This window comes from Mustela nivalis (assembly GCF_964662115.1).
Source record: "Mustela nivalis genome assembly, chromosome: 4".
Taxonomy (NCBI): Eukaryota; Metazoa; Chordata; class Mammalia; order Carnivora; family Mustelidae; genus Mustela; species Mustela nivalis.
This window is the reverse complement of record NC_139023.1, coordinates 126,265,792-126,278,974: the sequence shown is the minus strand read 5'-3', so window position 1 is coordinate 126,278,974 and position 13,183 is coordinate 126,265,792. Positions and strand designations below refer to the sequence as shown.

General features: G+C 35.5%; 1 pseudogene across 1 annotated transcript; it reads left to right on the top strand.

Moving 5' to 3' along the window:
- Positions 1–489: 489 nt before the first annotated feature.
- On the top strand, positions 490–3,935 carry LOC309863899 (cell cycle progression protein 1-like; annotated as a pseudogene). The gene is made up of 4 exons: positions 490–911; positions 1,549–3,290; positions 3,487–3,606; positions 3,829–3,935. The product of its transcript is annotated as a cell cycle progression protein 1-like (transcript).
- The last annotated feature ends 9,248 nt before the right edge of the window (positions 3,936–13,183 follow it).

Below are 13,183 nucleotides of genomic sequence, written 5' to 3'. Positions count from 1 at the left end.
AAACTCTAATTTCTTGAGAATTGCACTCTTCCTTACTCCACAGAAATACAAGGTGACATCCAGATACCCACCAGCTAGTAGAGGAGGTGATTTAATTCATCAAGTCCCTTTATTCCTTTTAACGCCCTTCTCACTCTATTTTATTCATAGACAACCATTTTCTCTAACTATTGATTCAACATGTATTTATTAAACACTTTCTCTGTATTAGGACTACTTGTTGACCTTGAGGGTTCAGATACTCTGGGAAGATAGTCTCAAATTCAAACATTTCAGGAGGGGTAATATTCTCTGATGCTGGTGTTGCTGCTCTGCTGGAAACAATTCAGTGTTCTCACCTTAAAAACTGATACCACCAATATTGTCTTCCACTAACAGAACAGGATATGAAATATAAAGACTGGGGTACTTTCTGCAGGCTGGGACCACTGCCTCTGTGACAGCCAACAGACTCAGGTGGACATGGTACTGCCCATTCAGAATTGAAAAATGTCAGAAAATTCCAGTGACAGTGATTCGTCTTGTGGTTGGACTGTCATCAATCATGAGGGGTCTGATAAAGAGATAGTGAATTCTGAACATGGTGCAGCCAGTGACAGCTGTGAACTTGCTCCAGAATGCACATCTTTAGAGCAAGAGGGGCTCTAAGTACTGCAGTCAGAGCAGGGGGAGAGTAGCCAAAACGGCAAATGTGAATGGAAGAAACTGCTTATGCAGCTTTGGAGGAAATAAAATCAGCACTTGAGAAAGAAGAAAAAAAGTCATCTGAAGACAATGTCTATTTTGGAACTGTCTGTCATGATTCTGGTATTATAAACCTTGAGCCATGTAAGTTAAGAAGATATTTGAAATCAAGAAGCTATAATTGTTGAGGAAGCTCAGAGTCCAGAAGACTTTCACATGGGCTGTAGGTGCCTAGGTGTCTCAGTCATTTGAACCACCAACTCTTGGTTTGGCTCAGGTCATGATCTCAGCATCCTGGGATGGAGACTTTGTGGGACTCCCAGCTCAGTGCAGAGTCTCCTGGAGATTCTCTCCTTCTCACTCTCACGCCCTTTTTCCTGCTCATGCTCTCTCTTTCTCACTCTCTCTAAAACAAACAAACAAACAAACAATTTTTTTTTTAAAAAAAGGGCTTTTCAAATGAAACCTTGCCATTTGCGACAACATGGATGGAACTAGAGCGTATCATGCTTAGCGAAATAAGTCAAGCAGAGAAAGACAGCTATCATATGATCTCCCTGATATGAGGAAGTGGTGATGCAACATGGGGGCTTAAGTGGGTAGGAGAAGAATCAATGAAACAAGATGGGATTGGGAGGGAGACAAACCATAAGTGACTCTTAATCTCACAAAACAAACTGAGGGTTGCTGGGGGGAGGGAGGTTGGGAGAAGGGGGTGGGATTATGGACATTGGGGAGGGTATGTGCTTTGGTGAGTGCTGTGAAGTGTGTAAACCTGGTGATTCACAGACCTGTACCCCTGGGGATAAAAATACATGTTTATAAAAAATAAAAAATTTAAAAAAAGGGCTTTTCTTCTTGCAGCCAGTATACCTTGTGCCAGTCAGAAACTGTATTTTCATTTTCATCCCAGACTAGTGATGATCAATCAAGTAGTGATGAAACCAGTCTTCACCCTAGTCCTGCCTTTAGACCATGCCATGCTAGGAAGCAGACTTTCTAGTTCAGAATCTGAGAAACAGATACTTTCTGAACAAAAAACCGAACTTCTAGGGAGTTGTATAAACGCCAATTCAGCAGTGGTCTCAATAAGTGTGTTATATTTGCTTTGGTGATGGCAATTGGCATGGGATTTAAATATTTCTATGGCACAATTCATATTCAGAAGCGACCACAGTCAGAAAGATACATGAAGATGAACTGAATGAATGATTATCTTTTCGATGTCAACAGGAACAAGAATCTTTCATAGATTGTAAGTCATTGAAGGGAAATCTTGCAAGACGTTGAGACCTAACTGAAGAAGAAAAGTTGTCCTTTGAAACTCAGAAAAAGAATATTGATACAGAAAATCAGGATTTAGACATACCTCTGGAAAAGGAAGAAAAAGGCTTTTTCTTCATTACAGGAAGAGTTAAGGAAACTAAGAGAACAGATTAGGATATTAAAAGATACAGAAAATCAGAAACTTAAACAGCATCTGGAAGAAAAAAAGCTGAAGACACACAGCTTCCTTAATCAAAGGGAGGTTCTTTTCGCAGATGCAAAGGTGCTAATGGAGGAACAGGAGAGAGAATGACTAATAACCATGGCTTTAAAGGTGGAACTCCAGCAGTAGAGTTCAGTGAGTCATATGGCAACCCAGATTCTCCCAATGTATTGACTGAAAAAAAGGAAAATAGAAATCTTATGGAAAGACTCACTGAGCTGGAGCAGAAGCTAAACTTTGAGCGGTTGTGTTCTGATTTGTGGAAAAGACTATATATTGAAGCAAAAGGTCAAAATGTAAAACAAGAAACTAATGGGGGGAAAAAGAGAGTAGAGGAAACTACAGGGCTAAAAATAAGATGAATGAAATATTTTGGGGTTCAGTTAAGAAAACATTTGATGTCATGAAGAATTCCGCCACGGAGTTTGTGAAGAATCATAGAGAAAAAAAATTAAACAGGCTAAAGAAGCTGTGAAATAAAATCTGTAAAAAAAAAATTCAGATTCAGTTAAATCCATTTTCAGGCACTTCAAAGATATGCCAAGAATATCTTTGATGAAGAGGCCAATAAAAGATTTGGTGACACAGAAATAAAATCAGCTAAAAGAAAAACCTAACAAAAGTCTTTAGTGAATATTTACACCCTCAGTATAAGGCACATACAAAAAACCAGAGTAATAGAGGCCTATTATGCAAAGAAAGGGAAAGAAAGAAAAACCAACTCACTGAAGAATTTAGAAAAAATACAAACTGACATAAATGCAGTCCTGAGCATGACTGTAGTGAAAATGAGGATTCCTTCAGGTATTGTTCTGGTGTGTTTGAATGTGCTCAATTGGAATTCAAAAACCTTTTTAATATGGAAGTGTCAGATCCAGTAAGGATAGATGAATTCAAACAATTAATTGAAATGTATTTATTGGAAAAACTGCCTAGTTTTCGTCATTGGAAAGAATTTGATCAATTCATCCATAAACTTTTCCTAAAGGGTGTCTTTACACATGATCAGAAGCTCTTCTCTGACTTTGGTAATGATGTTAAGGGTTATCTTAAAGACATGAAGAAATATCAAGTAGATACCAATGGGGAATTTGAAAAGTTCGATGGATACATATATGTAGACACTTCATTTTTTTTTAAGATTTATTTATTTATTTGAGAGAAAGAGAGCATGAGAGGGGAGAGGTCAGAGGGAGAAGCAGACTCTTTTCCAAGCAGGGAGCCCAATGTGGGACTCTACCCTGGGATTCCAGGATCATGACCTGAGCTGAAGCAGTTGCTTAACCAACTGAGCTACCCAGGCACCCCTATATAGACACTTCTTTGGTCACACTCTTTTCCCTCCATATGGACCCAGTCAACCAGATGAAAAGCAATGTATGGTAAATATTGAAAACTCAAGGCATGGAAAACAAGAGCAAAAGCACCCTCAGGGGGTGCTTGGGTGGCTCAGTGTGTTAAAGCTTCTCCTTCGGCTCAGGTCATGATCCCAGGGTTCTGGGATCAAGCCCCACATCGGGCTCTCTGCCCATCGGGGAGACTGCTTCCTCCTCTCTCTCTGCCTGCCTCTCTGCCTGCCTCTCTGCCTACTTGTGATCTCTTTCTGTCAAATAAATAAATAAAAATCTTTAAAAACAAAAAAAAAGCACCCTCAGCCACAATCTTATAAAAGAGAAGGTAAATGGCATAAATATGGTCACACAAATGGAAGACACATGGCAAATTTGAAATAGAATTGGGACAGTTACCTTTTGACTTCTAAATTTTGATCATCATGATAAAGTTAAATTAAAAAATAGTAACAGAAACATGGATACTTTCTGCAATGTTAGGTGCTAAAATTAAAATGCAAATATCAAGATAATGTCTTTTTATCATTTCTAAGTTTCAATTCGATGACTTCATATTATTGCTCAGACCTATCAAGCAAAAGCTTACTAAAACACTTTCCTGTAGCTTTCCTGAATTTTTTTTGGCACTGGAAGTGTTCAACTCTAAGTTTTAAGGAAGCCGGGTGTGCAGCAGATTTTGTGTGTGAAATGAGTCTTTTTTTCAATACATGAGCTTAAAGCAAACTCAAATCATATGACAAAGTGCAATTAACATTGATAGTTTTGTTAAATTTTCAGGAGAGCTTGAAAAAAGTACATTGTGATGGAATTTCATTTTTAACATTTTATAATCTTACACTTGCTTCCTGTCTTTTTTTGGGTTCAAGAGATGATTGACTTGTGAAGAATTTGCTGCCTTTTAAGGAGCTTGCTGACTTGTTCTCTTGTGAAATTTCTTGCACATTTGAAAACTACACTATGAGGAAAACTAAAAGTCTATATTTAAAATCTGGCATTAGTATTAATATATGATTTTATACTTTGTGATATTTTTTAGACATTTCCTCAGTAGTGATATTTGGTAAAGCAGTTCAGTGGTTTTTGCTAGTATTTATACAGACATTTTTATGCAGCATCTGAAAATTTCTACATAGCAATGTCTATTTCTCTAAGAAAAATTTAAACACTATTCAGAATTTCATCTCCTGTTGAGTTTCCCTTTTAATTTCCATTCATAGACATACATGTGACTTCCAGTTCTACCTTCTGGCAAGTGAGTGTAGAAGAACACAGCGGTTCTCTCATAGTTGCTTGAAACTAGAAAAGCACTTATTTTCTAGGAGTAAATACACATCTAAGTAATAAAGGGTACATTTTGCTGAAAAAAAAGAAACTTTCTCTGTCTATTCTTTTTTTTTTTTTTTTTGCAGTTTTTTTTTTTTAAATATTTTAACTTTTTATTTTTTATAAACATATATTTTTATCCCCAGGGGTACAGGTCTGTGAATCACCAGGTTTACACACTTCACAGCACTCACCAAAGCACATACCCTCCCCAATGTCCATAATCCCACCCCCTTCTCCCAAACCCCCTCCCCCCAGCAACCCTCAGTTTGTTTTATGAGATGAAGAGTCACTTATGGTTTGTCTCCCTCCCAATCCCATCTTGTTTCATTTATTCTTCTCCTACCCACTTTGCTTAGCGAAATAAGTCAAGCAGAGAAAGATAACTATCATATGATCTCTCTGTCTATTCTTATGTCTATTTTTCCTATTATGGCTGTAACAAACTACCACAAATTTGTTAGCTTAAAAAGAAAAAAAAATAAAATTTGTTACCTTACAGTTCTGGAGTGCCAAACAGAGTCTGAAGTGGGTTTCACTAGGTTAAAATCAAGGTGTTGACAGATCTGCATTCTTTCTGGAGGTTCTAGGGGAGGATCTATTCCCTCGAATTTTCTAGTAGCTGCCTGCACTCTTAGCTAGTAGCCTATTCTGCATTCAAAAGTCAGCTGAATCAATATATTTTGCACTTGAAACTATTATAATACTGTATGTTAAATGTGCTGGAATTAAAGTAAAACAGGAAATGAACAAACAAAATCCCAGAAGCCAGCAGTGCATAGTGTCTTTACATTTCCCTCTGACCTCCTGCTTCCCTTCCTTTCAATTTGTAAGGACCCCTGAGATTTCTTTAGGCCCTCTGGATAATCCTGGATTCTCTCTCCATCTCAAGATTCTTACTTGAATCGCAGCTGTAGAGTCCTTTTTGCCATGTAAAGTAACATATGCATGGGTTCTAGGGAGTAGGACATGGACATCTTAGAGCAGGGAACATTTTTTACCTATCACATTATAGGAATATTTTCTTACAGTTATGTATTCCATAAAAACTCTCTATATTGGAAATATAGCTCTCCATGAATCATATAATTAATAGCCAGTGTATATGTTATGCTTGAAGTAAATTACTTTTTAGACTTCTCCAAAAGTATCTTAGAAGAAAAATAATATGCTGTAAACATTCTTAAATGATACAAAAATCACTGCACAGAATGTCTAGATAATATATTAAACATATACACAGTAGATAAGCATATATTTTAATAGCCTCTTCTCTCTCCTTCCTCCCTCCCTCTTCCCATTCTGGTCCTTCTCCTCTTTCTGCTTCTCTGTATTCCTGTAACTGTTCTTTTCTTGTTCCCTTCCCCTCTTCTTACCACCCCTCCCCCTTCCCTTTCCCCTTCACTCCCACTCTGGCTCTTCTCTTTCCTTCTCCTCCAATCCTGTTTGTCTTTCAATCACACATGCATGCACACACATCTAAATCATCTCTACTTATTACTAACAGCAAATGCAGAATGTTAAAGAAAATATCTAATTCAGAAGTATATTGTGCTTAGTCTTAAATAAAAACCACTCATATAAGGAGACAAATATTTAAAATATCCAGGGGATTACTTGAGGGGTGTGAAGTATCTATCCCTGGAGAAATATTCTCATAGTTTAAGCTAAATTTATGGCAGGAATTTGACAAGTTGGCTGGATCCTCTGGTGCCTTTGGGGCATAAAGCAATGTGCTGGATTTGGCAGATGAGTCAGAAAGCAAGAATTCATATGGAACTTGCTTCTGAGAAGGAAAAAAAAATCTCTTTAATGAGTGCTTTGGAAAGTTTCCTTGAGCTATAACCTTGGTAGATGTTGGGTTTGGGATCATTAACCACCCAAGATAAACACAGTCCATGGGAGGTAATGTTCTTGCCATATGTGGGTTGCAAATGGACTAGTTGTTTACAATAGCTGCAGTATAATGAGAACAAAGTTAAGTAGTGATGAGTCAACTATGCAAGCCTTTTCCTCTAAAAGTGCAAGGACAAATAACATCAATTTCCAAATTTGAAAATTACTCAAAAATATACAATTTATTCAATTCAATAATTCAATTCGTGAATTATTTAGAATGATTAGCAGAAAGAATGATAGGGTTAAATTTCCAAATCTACTGCTTATTAGCTGAGAGACTTTGCTTAATAAATTACTTCAACCTCAACATGTTTCAAGTTTTTTAACTTTTAGAATGAGGAGGATAATACATGTGCCCAACCTACATTGCAGTGCTGTGATGGAGATTATAGTGACTTGAAAGAATACTTGGGAAATCATTCAGCAGTATTAATCTCATGCAATAAAATTGTATACCAGCTTTATTAAATATTCATACTTGTAAAACATTTATAACAATGCCTGACAAGTGAGTTTATTAATTATTACCAAATGCTAATTCAAGATATGAAATGTAATAACAAACGAAGCTTCAGATTTTTAGTCTCTTTTTGTCAACTTTAGAATAACTAGTATCCAGTTACAGTGTGGAATTCAAAGAGTTATGACACATGTATACACTGTAAAATTACTCTCCTGATCAAGATAAATAATATTTGCCTCATCTTTAAAAGTTTCCTTATACATGTTAGTGGTATGAATATAGATTATTTTGAACTTTTTAGAATTTCATATAAATGCAGTCACGAAGTATATACTCTATGATGTCTAGCTCCTTTTCCTCAGCATAACATTTCTGACTTTTTCCAGCACAATACAGTTGTATGTTTCCTTGGTTCCTTTTTGTAACCATAGTATTCTATTTTGCTATGTATAATAATATCCATTTCCTTGTTAATCAATGTTTGAACTGCTTTCAGTTTTTAACTATTATAAATAAAGTTACTATGAGCATTTGTTTTTTGAGGGAGAGAGAAAGCATCTGCATGAGTGAGGTTGGAGTGGTGGGCAGAGGAAAAGAGAGAATCTTAAGCAGGCTCCATATTTAGTACAGAGCCCAACACGAGGCTTGATCTTACAAACCTGAGATCAGGACTGGAGCCAAAATCAAGAGTTGGACCTTTAACTGACTGAGCCATCCAGGGGTCCTGCTATGAGCATTTTTATATGTATTTGTGAGGACATAAGTTTTCATTTCTCTTGGATGAATCTCAAGAAGTGAAATTCTGGGTCATATGTAAATGTATGTTTCTCTTTATGAAAAACTCCCCAATTGTTTTTGCAAAATGGTTGGATCATTATATTTCCCCACCAACTATGTAGTTTTTTCCACGTAGCTGACAACACTCATTCTCATCATTTTTCATTGTAGTCATTTGTATGCATGTAATTGCATTTCATTAAGTTTTACTTTGCTTTTCCAACTAATGATGTTTATTAACATTTTGCTTATCTTAGAAATTATTTTTGAAACTAATATTACACTGTATGTTAACTAATTGGAATTTAAATAAAAACTTGAAGAATTATTCTTAAATTTTTACTAAATTTTAAAACTGTATTATTGATTGAGTTTTAAAGTTCTTTATACATTCTAGATACAAGTGTGTCTGTATGTGTTTTTATATGTATATGTGTGTGTATATATATATATGTAGCCCTTCCTAATTTCTGATTGTGTCATTAAGCTTATTTTAAGAAGGGTAATTTTTTATTTTGATAGAGTTCAGTTTATTATTATTTTTCTTTTTGTATCATGCTTCTGATACCCTATCTAAGAAATTTTTGGTTATCTATTATTTTTAAAATGTTTTCTTTTTTTACCTAGAAATTTTTTTCAAAATAATTTTTGGGTATCATGTGAATGAATTTAAGTTTTTTTTTTTATGGTACAGATGTCCTGTTGTTGAAGCCTCATTTTTTTTTTCTTTTTATTTTCTTGGAAAAATACATTTCTTCTTTAATTATATTTCTTTTTTGTTGTTTTTTGCTTTTTAAACTTTTATTTTAATTCCAGTTAGTTAGAATACACTGTTATATTCGTCTCAGGTGTACAATATAAGGATTCAACAATTCTGTACCTTCACCTGGTGCTCATCAGGACAAGGGCAGTCCTTCATCCCCATCACCTATTTTGCCCATATTCTCACACACCTGCCTTCTAATAACTGTTGGATTTCTCTGCAGTTAAGAGTTTGTTTCTTTCCTTTTTTTTAATTTTTAATTTTTTATTGTTTATAAACATACAATATATTTTTATCCCCAGGGGCACAGGTCTGTGAATTGCCAGGTTTACACACTTCACAGCAAAGAGTCTGTTTCTTGATTTGTCTCTCTGCCCCTCTCTTTTTTCCCCTTTGCTCATTTGCTTTGTTTCGTAAATTCTACACAGGACTGAAATATGGTACTTGTCCTTCTCTGATATTTCGTTTAGCAATATATACTCTAGCTCCACCATGTCATTGCAAATGGCAAGATTTCATTCTTTTTTTATGGCTGAATAATATTCAATTGTATATATGAACCACATTTTCTTTTTTTTTTTTTATTTTAAAGTTTTTATTTATTTATTTATTTGTCAGAGAGAGAGAGAGAGGGCGAGAGAGAGGGAGAACACAAGCAGGCAGAGCAGCAGGCAGAGGCAGGGAGAAGCAGGCTCCCTGCTGAGCAAGAAGCCCGATGCGGAACTGGATAGCAGGACTCTGGGAACATGACCTGAGCCGAAGGCAGTGGCCTAACCAACTGAGCCACCCAGGCGTCCCCTGAACCACCTTTTCTTTATACATTCATCAACAGACGGACATTGGGGTTGCTTCCATAATTTGGCTATTATAAATAATAGTGCTATAAACATAAGGGTGCATGTATCCCTTTGAATTAGTGTCTGGGTATTCTTTGACTAAATACTCAGTAGTACAATTGCTAGATCATAAGGTAATTCTGTTTTTACTTTTTTGGGGAGCCTCTATACTATTTTCCAGAATGAATACACCAGTTTACATTCCCACTAACAGTGTGAGAAGGTTCCTTTTTCTCCAATCCTCAGCAACACCTTGTTGTTTTTTGTGCTGTTGATTTTGGCCATTCTGACAGGTGTGGGGTGACAGCTCATCATGGTTTTGATTTGTATTTCCTGACCATGAGAGATAATTCAGCATCTTTTCATGTATCAGCCATCTGGATATGTTCTTTGGAGTAGTATCTATCCACATATCTTCTGCCCATTTTTAATTGGGTTATTTGTTTCTTGGGTGTTGAGTTTATAAGTTCCTTATATATTTTGGATACTAATCCTTTATCAGATACGTAGTTGCAAATATCTTCTCCCATTGTACAGGATACCTTTTATTTTGTTCATTGTTTCTTTCATTATGCAAAAGGTTTTTATTCTGATATAGTTCCAACAATTTATTTTTGCTTTTTTTCCCCTCTGTTCCCAGGAGACATATGTAGAAATGTTGCTATGACTGATGTCAAATAAGTGAATGCCTGTGTTCTCTTACAGAATTTTTATGGTTTCAGATCTCACATTTAGGTCTTTAATCCATTTTGAATTTATTTTTGTGTATGTTTTAGGAAAATGGTCCTGTTTACTTTTTTGCATGTAGCTGCCCAGTTTTCCCAACACCATTTGTTGAAGAGACTGTCTTTTTCTCCTTGGATATTTTTTCTGCTATTTTTTTTTTAAGGATTTTATTTGTTTATTTATTTGTCAGAGATAGCGTGAGCAGTCACAAGCAGGCAGAGTGGCAGACAGAGGCAGAGAGAGAAGCAGGCTACCTGCTGAGCAGGCAGTCTGATGCAGGAAAGCCATCCTAGGACCCTGGGATCATGACCCAACTGAAGGCAGTGGCTTAATGACAGAGCCACCCAGGCGTCCCTATTTTTTCTGCTTTGCCAAAGATTAATTGACCATATAATTTTAGGTTTATTTCTGTGTGAAAAATTCTTTTCTTTGATCTGTGTATCTATTTTTGAGCAAGTACCATATTATTTTGACTACTACAGCTTTGTAAAGTAACTTGAAGTTTGGAATTGTGAGGCCTACATCTTTGCTTTTGTCAAGAATACTTTTGCTATTCAGAGTCTTTTATGGCTCCATTCAAATTTTATGATTATTTGTTCTAATTCTGTGAGGAATCCTGTTGGTATTTTCGTAGGGATTGCATTAAGTATATAGATTGTTTTGGGTAGTATAGACATTTTAACAATATTTGTTCTTCCAATCCATGAGCATGGAATGTCTTACCATTTCTTCCTGTCATCTTTAATTTCTTTCATCAGTGTTTTATAGTTTTCAGAGTACAGGTATTTCACTATTTTGGTTAGTTTTATTCCTAAGTATCTTATCATTTGGGGTGTAATTGTAGATGGGATTGTTTTCTTGATTTTTCTTTCTACTGCTTCATTATTGGCATGTATGAATGCAAGAGATTTCTCTATTGATTTTGTGTTCTGCAAATTTACTGATTTATCAGTTCTAGCAGTTCTTTTTTGGTGGAGTCTTTTGGGTGTTCTATCTAGAGTATTATGTCATGTCTAGAGTATCCGTGTCTTGTTTTTAAGCTTGGGATTAAAACTCTCAGTTTTTCCCCATTGAGGATGATGTTAGCTGTGGATTTTTCATATATTACCTTTATCTTGTTGAGATATGTTCCTTTAAACTTACTTTGTTGAGGGTTTTTATCATAAATGGATGTTGTACTTTGTCAAATGCTTTTTCTGCATTTATTGAAATGATTACATGGTTTTTACCCTTTCTCTGATTGATGTGAAGTATCACTTTGATTTGTGAATATTGGACCACCTTGCAATCTAGAAATAAATCCCACTTGATTACTATGAATGTTTTTTAAAATGTATTGTTGGGTTCAATTTGCTAGTATCTTATTGATAATTTTTCATCGATGTTCATGGATATTAGCCTTTAGGTTTTGTTGTTGTTGTTTGTTTTGTTTTGTTTTTTTACTCATGTCTTTATCTCATTTTGGTATCAAGGTAATGCTGTCCTCATAGAATGACTGGAAAGTTTTGTTTCCTTTTCTATTTTGGAATAGTTGCAGAACAATAGGTATTAACTCTTCTTTAAATGTTTGGAAGAATTCACCTGTGAGGCCATCTGTCCTGAAGTTTTGTTTGTTGGAGTTTTTGGATTTCTGGTTCAATGTCTTTGCTGGTTATTGGTCTGTTTAAATTTTCTATTTCTTCCTGATTCAGTTTGTGAGTTAATATGTTTCTAGGCATGTATCCATTTCTTGTTGGTTGTCCAATTTGTTAGCATATGTTTTTTCATAATATTCTCCCATAATTGTATCTTTGTAGTGTTGGTTGTTATTTTTCCTCTCTTATTTGTGATTTTATTTATTTGAGTCCTTTGTCCTTTCTTCGTGATAAATTTGGAATGAGGTTTGTCAATTTTATTGTTTTTTTCGAAGAACCAACTCCTAGTTTTGCTGATCTGTTCTATTAGTGTTTCTTTCTTTTTTTTTTTTTTTAGTTTCTATATAATTTATTTCTGCCTTTTATTTCTGCTTTAAGACTTTTTCTTTATCATTGTATTTTTCAATATAGTGACATGCCTTTGGTGTGGATATGCCTTTGTTGATTTTAATGGGAGTTCTCTGGATCTAAACACGTATTTCCTTCCCCAAATTAGGGATGTTTCAGCTATTATTTCTTCAAATAAATTTTCTGCGTTCATTTCTCTTCTTTTTCTGGGACTCCTATAATATGAATGCTATTATATTTGAATATATACATGAATGTTATTGTATTTATGGAGTCACTGAGTTCCCTAAATCTATTTTTATTTTGCATAATTCTTTTTTCCTCTCTTTTGTTCAGCTTAACTACTTTCTATACTGTCTTCTAGATCATTAATCCATTCCTCTGCTCCTTCAACCTGCTGTTCATTCCATCAAATGTGTTTCTCATTTTGTTCATTGAGCCCTTTATCTCTGCTATGTTATTCCATGTCTCTGTGTTAAGAGTCTCACTCAGCCTTCCACGCTTTCCACAAGTCCACTGAGTATCCTTATAATCGTTGCTTTAAATTCTCTATCAGGCATGTTACTTATATCTGTTTTGCTTAGGTCTCTGGCTGTGGCATTGTCCTGTTCTTTCATTTGGGATAAATTTCTCTGTCTCCTCATTTTTTCTAAGTCTCTGTGCCTGTTTCTCTGTCTTAGGAAAATCAGCAACATCTCTTATAAGGGTAATGGCTTAATGAAGAAGAGGTCATGTAGTGTCCTGTGTTCTCTAGGGCCTAGTACATCCAGGAGAGTCTCCAATGTGTGCTGCATATTGTCTGCTATTTTCATCCTGTGGGTTTTATCCTTCAGGCCAGTCTCCTGCAGAGGCTTTCTTTGCCTGTTGTGGGAGTATTTCATCCTTGGCC